This window comes from Ursus arctos, unplaced genomic scaffold (assembly GCF_023065955.2).
Source record: "Ursus arctos isolate Adak ecotype North America unplaced genomic scaffold, UrsArc2.0 scaffold_16, whole genome shotgun sequence".
In the NCBI taxonomy this organism is placed as follows: Eukaryota; Metazoa; Chordata; class Mammalia; order Carnivora; family Ursidae; genus Ursus; species Ursus arctos.
Genome location: NW_026622830.1, coordinates 60765372 through 60779046, shown reverse-complemented (window position 1 = coordinate 60779046; position 13675 = coordinate 60765372).

Genomic DNA, 13675 nt, shown 5'->3' with positions numbered 1-13675 from the left:
ATGTAAGACCACCACCCAGGCCCAAACCTGCTGTCTCACGTGACTCACACCGAAGCCCACCCAGTGGGGCTCTCACTGTCCGATGGGGCCCACGTGTACAGGGTCTGGGAGGGTGTGTAGAATTGGGTGGGGAGCACCCAGCTCTGAGCTCACTGGGAGTTTTCAGTGACCTGGTCAATAACAAGGGCCCATGGCAAGGTCCCCAGCCTGTTCGCCTGATGGTCCTGCCTCTGAGCCACGAAGGGGCCTCCACGAGGACCTTTTGGATGGAGGGGATCCTGGGGAGTGGGGCTCTCAGTGCAGGAACAGTCCTGGGTAAGCCAGGCGGCAGGCAGCCCAGCTTCTGCTCACATGCCCCCCCCACCCCGCCCACTCCAGGGGGCCCCTCCCTGCCTGGCAACACGCTGGCGACCTCACTTAGCATCTTGTTTTGGGTGAACTGCTTCTGCGTCCGTTTGCTGGGCCAGCAGTTAAGCTGTCTCCCCTTGGTGCCTCCGTGATCTGGCTCCGTCCGTGTCTGAGTGCCTGCCATCCCTAGACCCCGACTTAGCACCCTGTTCTCAGAGTCACTCCTTCTAATTACAAAGTGAGATAGGACACGAGCCGGGGTGCACCTGCTGGGTAAGCCAGGGCACTTCCAAGGAGGAGGCTTGCTGCCTGGGGACGTGGGGAAGGCAAAATGGCATGGACGGGTCTGGAAGGGCCTGGAGAATTAGACGCTGCCGAGCCTCTTCTAGTTGGGAGGCAGTTGGGTGTGTGGGGAGCAGGAGTTGAGACCGCACAGGCCAGCCTTGCATGGGCCACGCCGAGGGCTGCAGGTCATCTTGAGGGCACCAGGGAGCCATGGAGCACCCTAGGCGGGGAGGTATAGGACAATCCGATCGTGGGCAGAGCAGCTGGACAGCCTTGCCAGACTCTGGGTGCCACCCCCCAGCCTTCTGCTCAGCTCGGCCTGCACCAAGGGCCACGTCCCATGGCAGGCAGCAGTGAGGACTGGACCCCTCTGCCAGCAAGCAGCTGTCCAGCAGGGCAACTGCTATTAGGGGGCCTGGCGGGCTCCCTATGGCCATAGCGTCCGCTGAGGAGGGCAGTCAAGGTCAAGCCAAGGCCCCAGCTGGGGGCAAAGGGGGCTCCACCAGGCCAGGCTGGGGACCTGAGTGCCAGGCTGGACAAGGAGGGCAGCCCTGTGGCCACCAGTAGCCCTGGCTAGGACACAGGTGGGGGACGTGCCGGAAGTCCAGGATAACAAAGATGCCCTGAGTTAAGGTGCTGGTGCGTGATGGGGATCAGATTTGGTGGCAAAGGATCGATGCTCCACTCCGCTGTGCCCCGAGGGCTCACCGGGCCTCTGGGGATGGACAGACACGTGGGCCTGGCTCCCATCTCCAGAGCTGCCTCGGGACGCCTCCACGCCTGACTTTTCTGAAGTAGGTCTAACGGGAGTCCTGGCCCAGAGCATGCTGTGGGGTGGGGGTCAGTGGGAGAGGCTTGACCAGAGACCCTCGAAGAGAGCAGGCATCCAGGAACCCTCGGCTCCAATAATCACCAGCTGCAAGACGCTGGGCAGCTCTAGCCCCCGACGTTCTGTGGTGTGAAATGGGATACTCGTTCTTATCTCAAGAAATGTGGTGAAGATCCGATAATAAAGTCCGTAGATAACGCTACGATTTGACAGATGGCACTATCGTCACCCTGCGGGTCTCTCTGCAAATGCCGAGATTTTAGGAAGAGCTCTGCTAAGGTTTGCAAGCGTAAAGGATCTGAGAGCGTCGCGGCACGTGTCTTTCATGTGTTTCTCTGGGTGGATTTTTTCCCACAGAATCATCAGCTGAGCATTCGTCCAACACGTCAAACACAGATAAACCAGGAAGTTAAGCCAGGGCGCCGATGCGGTGAGGGCAGGTGCTTAGCCTTCGTGCTACGCTGGCAAAACTCAGGGTGAGAACAAACTGCTTTCGGGAAGACTGGACCCCGGAGCCGGCTGCCGCCAGCACGGGGAAGTGGTGAGGCGGCCTCCTGACCCGTCTGGGGGTTGGGAAGACGGATGCAGAGATCAGGGCAGCACTTGGTCTGTTGGAGGAGAGGTTATTTTACATCGATGCACTTTTGACTAAAGAAAGGTTTCACAGTAAGGGAAAGAGCAGAATTACGGGTCGACTCGGCACTTCCATTTATGATTCTTTAAAAAGCATTTCATTAGAACCGGTTCCAAATGGTTGTAGGAAAACCCCCACAGTACCCACGAATCCAGAGTCCTCTTTCTGTTTGGGGCAGGGTGCCATGGCGTTGGGGAGGGTCGCCCCTTTGACTTAGATCAGTGGCACGAGACGGTCACTCGGTCACTCAGCTGGGGAGCAGTGCAGGGGGGCCACGCCCTGCTGCTTCCAAGCTCTGTGCTTCTCTGTGCCTGGCACGGGCTGAATGGCTGTCTCTGAGAAGGAAGGACTGACACCAGGCTTAGCAAGCCTCCTAGCACCCCTGGGGGCAAGCATGCAGAGCAGGGGCCCTAGACCCGGGCCTGAGGCCTGCCTCCCCACCGCCTTGGAGCATGGCCTGGAGCAGGGCCCTGGCACTGTGGGGAGGTCTGGGGGTGCGGGCACCTGCTGACTTGTCTCTGCATCCCTGACACACACAGTGGACGCTCAGTGAACACCATTGTAGGTGCATTGGGGAATCTGTCTCTAGATCCCCTTTCAGAGACTCATTAAATACGGGCCAACACTGTGCACAAAAAACAGAAGGGCAGCTGTCCTCAGGTCGGGTTTAGGGCCTGCCTTAATCCAGGATGACCTCGTCCGAACGTGCTTCACATCTGCAAAGATGCTATTTCCGAATAAGGTCACGTTCCGAGGCTCAGGGGATGTGGATTCCGAGGGACCCTTTTCCCTCCGGCCGAGGGTCTGATGGGCGCTCCTGCTTCTTCCCTGTATTATCTCACAGTTGTCCCCTGATACAGTCCCATGTGAGGTCTGCTTCTCAGGGGCACAGGGCTGACACACAGAGCTGTGGGGCGAGAGGCTGGGGCTTGTCCAGGGGTGGGGCGGGTGAGTGGCATCCAGAGTGGCTCCCACAGGCCCAAGACTGGCTGCCAGCTCGACAGGCGTCGGGGGGGGGGGCTCTGTGGGGGCAGGTTTGGAGGAAGGAGAGACACCGGGTGGTACTGAGAATGCTCAAGGACAAGTCCTGGGGCCCAGAGGTCATTGCAGGAGGCTGGCCTGGCCCCTGACCTCCTCAGTCCCCAATCTGGTTGCTAGGGTGAGGGACACAGAGGGGCCCTGAGGGTGTGCCACGCCCCCACATGCAGGGGCTGCCTCGGAGGGCAGACCTGGTTCCGTTGTCCAGGGAACCCAGGTCATGGTGCTGACCTGAGGCTGGGCATTGAGGCCCAGGTCAGAACCAAGAATGGCCAGTCCAGGAGGGGATGCGGCTAGAGAGGAGTAGAGGAGGGGTGGGGGTCAGTGTGGGATGCTGCAGGTGAAGGCTGCGGGCAAGTTCTGGGTGGGGGGGCGAGGTGCAAGATGCCCCTAGGTTCCTGTGCCCCCTCTCCTGGGTTTCCAGTCCCTGATTGAAAGGGGAGCAGGTGGACACCATCCTGCCTGCAGCCCCCTGTCTGGCGGGGGAGGAGCTGTCTCCTTCTCCAGGGTCTGATCCCCAGTAGGAGTGGGAACGAGCTCTTAAACCCACTCGCAGGTCAAGGGCTGTGTTTCAGGTAATGAAAATGCCTGGGACCCAAAGCCTGTGTTGCTTTTAACAAAATGCACCTTGGCTGACTCTCCCGGCCAGGCCCTTCCAGACCATTTGATGTCAGCGTCCCCAGTCCTCCCATGCAGGGTGGGGTGTCTCTCCCCTGGAGCCCCTGCTCAGTGCCTGCGGCCTCCACCCTCTTAGCAGGAATGTTCCTAGATGCGTGGGGGGAAGTGGAAGGGGCACCTTCCTTCCGTAAAGCCCTGAGCTGAGCTGAGCGTAGGCCTTGGAAGGGCTCCAGTGCTTGATAAGGACTAAGGACGTCTCTGGGTCAGGGGTGAACGGAGGAGGGGGTGACCCGGGTCCCAGGGATAGCTGTCCACCAGCTAGCTCTCGGTCTCCCTCCTCCCAGGTGTGCACGTGCAGAGGCAAGCACACAGGTGTAAGTGCACACCTGGAAAGGAGGGTTGGGGCTAGGCAGCAGGGGGGCCTCCAGGCCTCTGCCCCTCCCTGACCCTGGGGTCAGCCTGGCTTTGGCTTTGGAGGTGAAGAGGGACAGAGATGGGACAAGAGAGCCCCACTGCCACTCTGACCTGAGCTGGCCCAAGGGACCCAGCTCCTGGCCGGGGCCCAGGCAAGCCCAGCACTTCTGAGCCTTCTCTGTGGGTAGGAGAAGGACCACCCTCCTGGGCTGGTGAGAGAGTGTGACCTGCATGGACTGGCCTCCACAGGCTCCCTCAAGAGCCCTGAGAGAATGAATCCCCTCTCTTTTGGGAAGGTGGTATTTCCAGTCTGGCCTTGGAGGCCCTGCTCTGGGTTCCTGAGGCCCTGTTCTGTCCTCTCTGAGCTTCGTTCAGGACCCAGCTGAAAACACTGCCCTGGGTCGTGGGGAGACAGGGAAGCCACCAGGCCACCCCAGTGTCTATGCCAACATGCACTGTGTGTGCGGAGACAGGTCCCAGTGGATTTACAGAGCACTGTGAGGTGATGGCCTTGAACTCTCACGGTCCTGGAGCTATAGATTTGATCGACTTTGGCCAAATGGTCTGAAAATCCCTTCTAATACAGTATTCCAGTGAGGGAGCTATTGTTAACTGCCAAGCGAATGCTAGAACCCCCTGAAGAGGAGCCGAAGGGCCCACGGGGTGAGCCTGTCCAGCCGGGGAAGGCTCCAACCACGCACAGAGAAGCAGGTCGGCCTCGGGCAGGGGCCTGGGCTTTGGGGGCAGACTGACCCAGGTGCGTATCCTCACACTGCCCACCGTTCGCTCCTGGGTCAACAGCTAACCAGATGAGCCTTGGTCCTGATCTACCAGATGGGGTGGCACATTGTCGTCGCGTTGCAGGGACAATCGATAAGAGAAGGCCTGTGTATGCATCAGGCACTGAGCAGCGATTGGGCGAGCAGTCCGCAGACTTTGCCGTCATTACCACGGCCTGCCCCTCACCTCCGTCGAACCCGGACAGGCTGGGTAGCACTGCAGACGGTCCCAAGGAGGGGTGAGTCCAGGGCAGGGTGGAGCAGGAGCGTCTGACTTTTCCTGAGGGTCCACCTATCACTCATGCCAGCCTCGTGGGGTCTGCCTGGCTCTCCCCCCTTGCAGCTGGTGAAGGGTTGAGGGTGGGCTTGTAGGGGTCATTCTGCCTCTAATGCCCATGCTCTTTGCACCGGACGGGATGTAGGGCAGCACCCTGTCTTCTGAAAAGTGCCGTGTGAGAGGGGCTGAACCGAGGCTCCGGAGCCAGGAGCCAGTGAGGGGGAGGCTGGCCAGTAGGTCGGAAGCCCAGGGGCAGGCACAGAGGACATGAGCCTCATGGTCAGAGGGACGTGACGAGGGACTGAGGGGTGTGTTGGGGTGCAGAGGGTCGCCCTAACTTGGGAATCAGGGAGGCAGGTTCAGGGGGCTTCCTGGAGGAGGTGGTATCTGAACGAATGAAAGGTAGGTCAGAGTTATCAGGGAGGGAAGGGGAAAGAGCGTTCTAGGGCAACAGGAACAGCAGGTGCAGAGGAAAATTACCTTGAGTCACCTTGGGCCTCTCTCAAGTGCAGGTTAGCGCCTGACTTCCTCTTTTCTCCCCATTTACTGTTAGCTGTCTATTTTTACTTGTCTTAATTCCTGGTCTGGATGGGTTAAGATAGTTCTCGCATCTGTCCTCTCCTCCCGCCTGAGCACCCGGCAGCAGCCGACCACAGTGGCAGCCAACGACCCGTTGGGCAGGGCTGGCTTCCCTGTTTCCTGTGGAAGTCACCTTTTGTCCCCATTCTCTCAGCCTGCTCGCTGTCTCGGGGCGTCTGGGACAGGTGCACGGTGTCTGAAGTGGGGAAGTACCCTCCATGCAACTGCATCGTTTCAAACACAATGGTGCTCCAGAAATAGACGAGACCGTTGGCTTTCTCTTTCTTCATATATACAAAGTATTTTTTATTTACAAAGAATATGTCTAATTGTCACTTTTCCAATGAAAACATACAAATGGCTAACAGACACATGAAAAAATGTTCAAAATAATTAGCCATCAAAGAAATTCAAATCAAAACCACACTGAGATACCACCTTACGCCAGTTAGAATGGCAAAAATTGACAAGGCAAGAGACAACAATTGTTGGAGAGGATGTGGAGAAAGGGGTTCCCTCCTACATTGTTGGTGGGAATGCAAGTTGGTACAGTCACTCTGGAAAACAGTGTGGAGGTCCCTTAAAAAGTTAAAAATTGAGCTACCCTATGATCCAGCCATTGCACTACTGGGTGTTTACCCCAAAGATACAGACGTAGTGAAGAGAAGGGCCATATGCACCCCAATGTTCATAGCAGCATTGTCCACAATAGCTAAATCGTGGAAGGAGCCGAGATGCCCTTCAACAGAAGACTGGATTAAGAAGTTGTGGTCCATAAATACAATGGAATATTACTCAGCTATCAGAAAGAACGAATTCTCAACATTTGCTGCAACATGGACGGCACTGGAGGAGATAATGCTAAGTGAAATAAGTCAAGCAGAGAAAGACAACTATCATATGATTTCTCTCATCTATGGAACATAAGAACTAGGATGATCAGTAGGGGAAGAAAGGGATAAAGAAAGGGGGGTGATCAGAAGGGGGAATGAAGCATGAGAGACTATGGACTATGAGAAACAAACTGAGGGCCTCAGAGGGGAGGGGGGTGGGGGAATGGGATGGGCTGGTGATGGGTAGTAAGGAGGGCACATATTGCATGGTGCACTGGGTGTTATACGCAACTAATGAATCATCGAGCCTTACATCGGAAACCGGGGATGTACTGTATGGTGACTAACATAATATAATAAAAAATCATTAAAAAAAAAAAAGAATATGTCTAATTGTAACACGGGCACCGCTGGCCCACCCGCTGAACCCTCAGACGGCCACTGCGCCCGGCCCGCACTCAGCGTCAGCACCCCGCTCTGCCTCATACTCTTACCAAGGTGTGTCCTGTCCACGCTTGGACTTTGTTAAATGGTGCCATAGCGGGTGTTCTCCTGTGACTTTATCCTTTTACTCAGTATTAGGCCGGGGAAAATCCCTGCTGAATGGCAGGCACCCTGCAGCCCAGCTGGACCCTAACCAGTGGACAGGGGGACTTTGATCTTCTTTTCATCAAATACTCCTTGAACCCCTATTACTCTGTGCCCGACGCAGAGCCGGGACCCGGGAACTAACGTGCCCGGAGCACAGAGAACCTGCCTGGGGGCCCCTAGCCTGCTGGAGCCGGGCTGGGTCCATGTCGGGACAGGTCCGATTTCAACCCCACCACGCCCCAGAACAGCCAGGCACAACGGCGGCCCGCACACAGTAGACGCTCAATAAATGTTTGTTGTGCAGACCGAATGTTGCTCTTTAGGGGAGGGAAGTACTCTCACTTCATTTCACCACTGACGACATAGAGCATTGACCCTGTGCTCGTGAGGCCTGGCTGGACCCAGGCATGGCCTCGATCCCTGCAGGACGACAGGGCCCGGCCCGACACATGGCCCTCCACCGCTCGCGGGGGTGCCTGGCGGAGGGCTTGTTGGACCTGACGCCAGGGTGAAGGGCCGCCCTTTGGACCCGTGCAAACCCTGTGAGATGCTGAGCTCAGAGATTACGCAGTCTCCGAGTGAACCGGCGGTAAGCATTTACCAACACATGGCTTCCTCTCATTTACGAATATTTGAAAGAGAAAACTACTTTCGACAGCGGGGCTCTAGCTGCTTAGGGTGGGCTGTCTGGGCAGGTCGGAGGCATTTGGCAAGGCGGCCCCCCTGAGGCGTGGCGGCCCCGTGGCTTTGCCGCGATCCCATCTCTCCGGAGGGCGCTCGGGCTTCATCGGCTGTGCAGCCGTTCCGCGTCCCCTCTGCTGGAGCTGCGCCCTGGCTCTCTCGCAATCCCTGTCCTTCTGCACCGTGGGAGCGGACGAAAGAGGCCCAGCCCGAGGCACAGGAGTACACGAGTTGCTCACCACGCGTGCACACACATGCACACACACACCCAGCCCCCAGGATGCCCCATTTAGATGCTCACAAGTCCGTCAAGGTCATCAGTCCCTCTGAGGCTCCTCTGCCCCACTCACCCGCCTGGTCCCGACAAGAGAGATCTTCCTGTGCGATCACTGTGCTGGGCTCCAAGGGAGTGGGCATCTCAGCCACAGTCCCTGCCCTGGGAGTGGACGGACCAGCACGAGGGCAGAACATCAGGCCTCTAGAGGATGGTGTTGTCCACGCTGGGGAGGTGGCACGGGGGCCCGTCATCTGTGGGGCCACAGAGGAGAAGCCTGGACTCACACCTCCCCCCCAGCCCCGTCCCTGTCCTGCCATCCTGCCTCCCAAGGGTTCCTCACTCTGGGCCCTCCCCACTCTGCTCACTCGGACCCCTCGCTCACCAGCCTGATGACTGTAGAGCTCAGATCCCACTTCCGGCCTCTGCCCTGCAGCCTGGGTCAGTCTCCTCAAATACCTCACTGGCTCCATGTCTTCCTGGGCCAAGTCCTCAGCCTCTTGCCACCATCCCCAGGACAGATGCCAGCCTCCCAAGCATGGCGCCTGAGCCTTCCCAACCTGGCCCCCGCCCCCTCTCCCGCTGTCTTCATCCCTCTCCAATGTGCGCTGGAGCCCATGCACTGGACCCTGTTCCGGGGCCAGGGCAGAGCCAATGGCAGGACAGACCTGCCCACCAGCTCCTCAGCTGCGGGACCCAAGGACTTGCTTGTGGGGCTCTGCACACGCCACACCGTCCCCACTGCCTTGCCTGCCGTGCTCTCCAGGCCTTTTCTCCCTGGAAAATGCCTCTTCACCTTCCTGGCTGGTCTCAGGGCTTTCTCCTCTTGCCCGAGCCCCCCGCCGGAGCCCTGCTCTGATTCCTTAGCGCCTCTGCCCCCCTCTCTTCCCTGGGTATGCACTTGCTGCCCAGGGAGCTCCGGGGGGAGGGCCGGGGAGGGCTTGTATTTTATTCTTTGCGGGCCCAGCTATTATCACAGGACCAGACATATAGTAGGTGCTCAGTAAACATCCCAATAGAACCGAGCACGCGAAGGCTCAGGAGGGGAAGCGGCTTCCCAGCGAGCGCCTTCGGACAGCTTGGGTCTGGGAGCGGTCACGTCTGACTTCTTCATAGCGAACATTTTCTCCTGATGTGCTGGTCCTCTCGTTCCCCGGAGAAAACTCTTTATTCAGACTCATGTTTTTCTTTGTTTATGGATATGTAAACTTTACCAAGAAAAGTCAAAGCCTGGCTTATATTTTCACGTGGAAAACCAGCTAGCCCTCAGCTCAGGACTTTTGTGAGGAATAAATAATTTAACTGTTTTAGCTGTAGTGCAGTTCCGTGTTGCTGGAGAAGGAAAGAAGTGCCCCGGATCCTTCCAGAACACTTGTTCTCCTGGGCCCTGGGGGAGGAAAATGCTCTGGATCCCTGCAGGATTAATTTATTCCAAAGAAATAGAAGAATGCTCGGTAGGCGAACATCGGATGAAGTGCCAAAGGCCAAGACAGCCTGTCCTCCGGAAGCTATGCCCTGGGAGCAGAAGGAGGTCACACAGAAAACCTCCGGGGAGGGCGGACCCAGCCTGGCCACGGGTGGAAAGAGGACACGCCCCTGGGGCATTTGGACCCTGGAGAAAGGACAAGAGGAGTAGCTGAGCCTGAAAGGCTTAGGGAAGAGAGAAGAAGAGTCAGAAACAAGTTTGTGTTGGTGCCTCGTAGGCCAAGACACTCCCTCAGCTGTCCTCACCGTGTGTGCTCTAGGCCTTGAGTTCCTGCTTTGCCTCATGTGAAAATCTGGCCCCTGATTTCTTTCTGTTAGCGTTTCTGGGGTACCCCTGACCTTTGTTTTACTTTTAATCTTCTGGTGGAATTTCGTGTTAGGTCCTTTCCTTGTTACCAGCATCGCACTGGATTTTGTATTTTGACCTGTTCTCCAGGTCTGTTTTTCAACTGGAAGATTTCACACATCTGCGCGAAAGTATATTCATTCTAGACTGTAAAGCAAAACACAACAGATTACACAGCAGTCTGTTTAGTATCAGCTCACAAATGTAGGACTAAATCCCAAACTGTGTGGGCGGAGCATGTGTGTGTATGGACGTACATCAAAAACTTAACTGCTTATCCTGGGTGGTGTGAGCTTTTTCTTTTTGCTTAAATGTATTTTCTCATGAACACGTGTCACACACACACAAAGGATTAAAGTTTCATAGGTTAAGAGTCAAATAATTTGCAACCAGGTTTAAGGGCAATGGGGCACCTCAACTCTTGATGGAAGAAACTCACATTACCTCTGGAGCTCTCGGCCAGAGGTGTAAAAAGGGCAATGATTTGAGGACAATAAACACCGGCTGGAACATGGTGACGAGCACCCGAACGCTGCAGTGGGCATTTCTGCTCTGTCGTGTGTGGACGCTTACGGTTATACATGTCAACATGACCCAGCGTCCACTTACCATTAAGTCAGAGGACTGGCCCTGTAGATGATTCCTATAAACCATGAGAGCAGAAGGTCATGCTGATCGCACCTGACCATCGACCGTGGTGTATGTGACGCTGGACCCTCAGAACAACCCTGCAAAGTAGGTAGTACTATTCCATCTTACAGACAAGAAACCGAGGCCCAGAGAGAGAAAGTCACTTGCCCAAGGTCAAAGACAGCACATATTGGAATCAGGATTTGCAGCAGGGGTATGAGAATGAGGAGGCCGGAACCCTGAGTTCAGGGTTGTAGCTTGGAGGGAAATAGCCCCTCCCACTGGGGGAGGAGGTAGGAGAACACAGGTGCAGCCCTCGGCCGAGGTGTGCTCTGGGCAGCCCTGCAGGGAGACGGAAAGCACCATGCATTTGGTGGGGGGGCCCTGACCAAGTCTGGGTAGTGCAGGACAGGCTCAGGGAGGGGTGGGGCTGGCAACATGGGGGCCCAGACTTCGAAAGGCCCATATGCCTCCCGGGTCGGACTTGTAAATATTCAAATGTCCCCGCTCTCTGCACGAGGCTCTTCCACAGTCACCGGTAGGTTCAATTTTTCCAACAGCCGGTGAGGTGGGGGTCATCCCTGTTTTACAGATAAGGGAACAGGCAAATATTTGTCCCATTCGGTGGATTGCCTTTTCATGCTCTTAATAGAATCCTTTGATGCACAAAAAGGTTTTAATTTTGATGAAGTCAGTTTCTCTCTCTTTCATTGGCTGTGTTTTTCTGTCATATGCAAGAAATCATTGCCAAATCCAACGTCATGAAGCTTCCCTCTATTCCCTATATTTAAAAGAATTTTAACACCTAAACCACTGCTAAAACGCACAAGGCGTGCTGCTATATACCACAGTTTGAGACCGGGTCCTCCTAAACTCCGTTAGAGGGATGCCTGGGTGGTGCAGTCGGTCGGGCGTCAGACTCTTGGTTTTGGCTCAGGTGGGGGTCTTGGGGTTGTGGGATCCAGCCCTACCGGAAATCTGCTGGAGATGCTCTCCTTCTTTTTGCCCCTCCCCCACACTGCACGCGCTAAGTAATAAACCTTTAAAAAAAATAAACTCCATTAAAAAAAATTTATTGAGATGAAACTCCATAGCGTAAAAGTAACCTTTTCGAAGTCGACAGTTCGGTGTTGTTCAGCATTACTCACAACGGTGTGCCCATCCCCCTATTTTTGCCTCTGTCCTTTACGGTTTACAAACAATTTTCATATCTATTTTCTCCTTTGCTCTTCACAGTAATCCTGAGAGTGAGACAGAGCAGCAAGGCTGCTCCTCGGGATGGGGGTGCCCGCAGCAAGAGCCCCTGTAACAGCGAGCTCTGCAGCCAGTCCGACCTGTCCCTTCCCTGGCTCCAGCGTGGGGCGGTGTTACGCCCTTGCAGGTGGCCCCGTTAGCCAGGCTCTGCGTGCTCCCGCTTCTCCCTTGCCTGCATCTTCTGCCTCTAGATGGCCGTCATGTGGCTTTTCCACCTGTGCCTTTGGTGGCTGGTTATCTGCACTTCTGTGTCCAATCCCATCAGCACTCAAGGACAGGGCAGGCGTCTGCAGCACGAGCACTGGGGACTCACCGAAAAGCACAGGGTAAAGAAGGAGCCCTGTGGAGGACCTGTGGCCTTCTCGGGTGTTAAGGGTGAAGCCCAGAGAAGCAGAACCTCGCAGGCCCCGTGCACGGCGGGAGCCAGGCCCGGACCCGTTCACACCAGAAGCTCCCTTCCTCAAACCCACCCTTGCACCTCTTGGAGGAAAAGGGACACTGCTCTCGCCCGAGCCTCACTTAGGTCTTCTTGACAGCCGCCAAGTGTTTACCTCCCCGAGTCCTGACCACACCCAGCAGCATTTGAACAAACAGGAAGCCGCCGAGGCTTAGGGCCAGTGAAGAGCTTGGCTGTCCCACAGCTCGCACAAGAGCCAGGCTCCAGCCCAGGTCCCTAGAGCCCAGGGCTTTGCTGCCTTCCTGGAGTGGCTCATGCCTCCAAGCCGCATCAGTGAGCCTTTCCTGGGCACTGGGGGTTCATGGGTATCTCCACTCTGCCCTGTGCTGAGGCCACCAACAACGAAAACACCACGGAGAGAGCCAGACTACCAATGAGATCGCGGATGCCAGACCTAAGTGAGAACCAGCAGTGACCCACAGCCAATAAATAGGTGACTTAGTGAGTGAAACTCGGAACCCATGAGTCAGGCTGCGGGCAGTGAGGGCCTCACCAGGCTGGGAAGGTTGGAGGAATACTGCACTCCCAGGTCCAGGCCCACCCATCCCCCTTGTGATTCTGACATTGCTTTGTTCCTTTTCATCTTAGGCTGATGACAGATGTTTGACATTATTATTAAACATTTGTGGTTTTTATTTTATTTTATTTTTTTATTTTTTATTTTTTAAAGATTTTATTTATTTATGTGACAGAGAGACAGCCAGCGAGAGAGGGAACACAGCAGGGGGAGTGGGAGAGGAAGAAGCAGGCTCATAGCGGAGGAGCCCGATGTGGGACTCGATCCCACAATGCCGGGATCACGCCCTGAGCCGAAGGCAGACGCTTTAACGACTGCGCTACCCAGGCGCCCCAAACATTTGTGGTTTTTAAAAAATGAATCATGGATTATTAGAACTAGAAAAGTTCCTTTCATATCATTTCCCGCTTTTTCTTTTTTAAAGATTTTATTTATTTATGTATTTGAGAGAGCTAGAGTGAGAGAGCACAAGCAGGGGGAGCAGTAGAGGGAGAAGCAGGCTCACCTATGAGCAGAGCTCTCAATGTGGGGCTCAATCCCAGGACCCCAGGATCATGACCTGAGCCCAAGGCACACACTTAACCCACTGAGCCACCGAAGTGCCCTACCCGCTCGGTTTTATAGATGCTTATGCTGGCCTGCAGAGAGGGATAGGGATGTGCCAAGGTTGGCGGGCAGGCAGAGCTGGGACTGGGATCAGCCACGAAAGCCAGCCTCCTGGCCCCAGTCTGTGGCTGGGGGAGGCCCACGGTCCCTCCCCCCCCCCCGGAACAGGCCAGTCTGGAGCTGGCCAGATAGGGGCCCTG